A 3,298-nucleotide genomic window follows, 5' to 3' on the forward strand; every position below is an offset into this window, starting at 1 on the left:
AGCAGTGGCTGCTCTCACAGAGGACACAGGTTTGGTTCTCAGCACCCGTATGGCTGCTAACAACTGTCCATAGCTCCAGTTCCAGGAGTTCTGACTTCTGCAGGCATTGCACAGAACAGGTGCACTTACATACATGCAGGCAATAAAATAATATGCATTTAAAATTTAAAAATAATAAATAAAAATATTTTAAAAGATGGGATGAGGACACCTGACTGCTGTGATCTTCTGCCCCAGTCCAAACATGACTAAATAAAATAGAAATACATAAACTGAAAAACAATATAAAATAGCTGACCAGTAATTATCAAAATTGTGGAGGTCACCAAATACAAGGGAACTCTGGAAACTACCATAAGGGGAATTACGAGGACTTGATGACTGAAAGCCATGTAGCCAGTGTCTCACATGGGGTACAGCATGTAGCAGATTGTTCCACTAAATTCTCCCCTTCCCACCCTCTGGGAGACTGGCCCTCAGTTACCAGGGGTCTTGTGGCCCTGACGTGGATCAACAAAACTGGCATAACACATTTCTATTTCAGGTTTTGCATAGTTTATATGACATTTGGGAGGGGGTGAGTTACAAAGAAATGGCTGCTCATAAACCCCACACCATTCAAGCCCCACACCACGCCCCATAGGATGCCCTGCCATTCCCCAATTGCTCCTGGAGGTCCAACACGGCCATGGTGGGCAGCTCCATTCCTCTTCCCAGGGTGCTCCTTGTCTTGCCCCTGGCTGACTTACTCTTTGTAGGTTCACTCTTTTGGGAGGAATGAGTATTTTTTGGGCTACACAGATAAACAGTGCAATCCAAGTAGACTCCATAGCTTAACCAATAGTAATATGCCAGGGCCAGTATCTCAGTGCGATAAGGCATCATACTAATTTTAGATGTTAATGGGCGGAGGGAGAATATGGGACTGTAAGAATTCCACAGGTGTTCTCAATTCCAGCTTTGGAATTATTTATAAATCTAAAATTATATTAAAATTCAATTTACTTAAAAACTAGAAAATGTAATGCTTTTAGAAATGGATAAAACTACTAGCAAGACTTGTCAAGAAGGTTTATGGCAGTTAGACTCAGAATTGTCACAAGCCATAAACAACCTAGACATCTTTCAGCTGGTGGAAGGTTAAACAACCTCTGGTAAGATCACACCATGAAATAGCATTAAGCAATTCAAAGGCACAAACTTCAATAACCATCCAGAGAATCTGACTGTGGAAAACATTGATCTCAGGAGGCTACACACTGTATGATTCTTTTTATGAATACTTCTCAAATAACAGAAATAGAGAAATAGAGAAGAGAGTAGGCTTGCCTAAGATTAAGGACAGAGTAGTTAACCACAAAAGGATCCTGTGGCCATGTCTTATGTGTTGGATGGCAGTAGATATAATGCATTTACAAATACGACAGGCTGCATAAAGCCAAACTGACAAGCAGGTGGGAAGGTGGGTATTAGAAGTATTCTTCTGGAACAACTTAGGGGGGAAATGTTCTTTGAGGCTCATTTTATTGAAATTTTGAGGATTTCATACACTATATCTTGATCATATTCAGACCCCCTCACCTATCTGCAGCTTCCCCACCCAATTTCACTATCCTCACGCAATTTCATGTACTCTATTATAAGTATATATAAATGGTACAATGAGTCTACATTGTCCCCCAAAATGCTTTTCAATATGGGTCCATCCACTAGAACCTGGTTAACCTACTCAGCATCACAACCTTAAAGAAAACTGACTTTCTCTCTCCTGGCAGTTATCAGTTACCAATAGGTCCTCAGCTCGAGTCGGTGCTTCTTACTCACTTCCCAACCTCTATGCTGGAATTTTGTCTGGCTTGTGCTTATGTAGGTCTTGTGTATGCTGTCACCACTGCTATAAATTCATATGAGTAATGTCAAGCCTAGGAACCTGTGACTAGACAGGTTACAAGCCATAGGGGAAAACTTACTATTATTTTGCCAAATGGAGTATTAAACTAACTCTTAATAGCTTATCATTATATCCATAGGTTAATGTATCTCTTAACTCTCATCAGAGAATTTTGCTCATGCAACAGATGGTGATTAACACAAATACCCACAACTGGTCAATTTAAAGATCAGAGACTGCAGAATGTTTGGGTCCAAATAAAATACCTATATCTAAACTCTGTCTCTAAAGGCTCAACAATCATTTCAGAAGATTGTAAGAACCAGAGGTGGTGGATGACCACAAGGAAACAATGTTTTCTTTGACAGTTTTACAAAGATATCAAAAGAAAGCCTCCCATTTTTTTTTTGTATTTTTTTATTTTTCCCCTCCTCATCTGTGTATGTCTCTCATGTGTGTGTGTATGTGTGTGTGTGTGTGTGTGTGTCTGTGTCTCTGTGTGTGTGTGTATGTCTGTGTGTGTGTCTGTGTGTGTGTGTCTGTGTCTCTGTGTGTGTCTGTGTGTGGCGTGTGTATATGTGTGTATATGTGTGTGGGCATACTCACCTCTGCGTGCACATTTAAAGGCCAAAGGCTGAAGTCAGGTGTTTTCTCCTACCATTCTCCACCTTATTTTCTGAGACAGACTCTCTGAACTGGGGTTCACTGCTTAGACTAAGTCAGCCTGGCTGGCCAGCAAACCCTCAGGATCTGCCTATCTCTTCTCTCCTAGCACTGGGGTTACAGATGAGGGTTGCCAAGCCCAGTTATTCTTATGTGGGTGCTAGGGTTAGAAACTTAAGCCCCTATGATTGCTCAGAAAGCACTTACCCACTCAGCCATTGCCCCATTCTCTTTTATGAAAAATTTTAAAATAGTTACATTTTTATTTTGTGTGTGCATATGCATTTTTAAACTTCAGGGCTTTGAGGTGTTGCAAGGCAGACAAAACTCACAGGAGTCAGGAGAGAAGAAAACAATAAGGGGCAGGGACATTTATTTTTTTCCAGGAGTCAATTTGGAAAAGGATCACAAGGAAGAATGGGAAGAATACAATGCATGATTGGTAAAGAATAAACTTGCAAACCTGAACAGAATGAGACAAAAGGGACAGAGGGACCATGGTACAATATGGCCCACCCAGAGTGAAAGGATGAACAGACAGATGCGCCAAGTTGCATGTTCCTCTAAACAGTGTGGTCATTCTTTGCCAGATGGGTGACAAAACATACCAGTATTCTTCTGGAGTAAGGTTCTGTATCATAGGAGCTCACAAGTGCGTGGGAGGACAGAATGAAGGACATGATGGGAAAAGATACTAAATTGGCACATGCCCATAGGCAAGAAGCCAGATAGCTAAGCCCTGGG

The sequence above is a fragment of the Nannospalax galili genome, unplaced genomic scaffold, assembly GCF_000622305.1.
Source record: "Nannospalax galili isolate Female #2095 unplaced genomic scaffold, S.galili_v1.0 scaffold40, whole genome shotgun sequence".
Taxonomy (NCBI): domain Eukaryota; kingdom Metazoa; phylum Chordata; class Mammalia; order Rodentia; family Spalacidae; genus Nannospalax; species Nannospalax galili.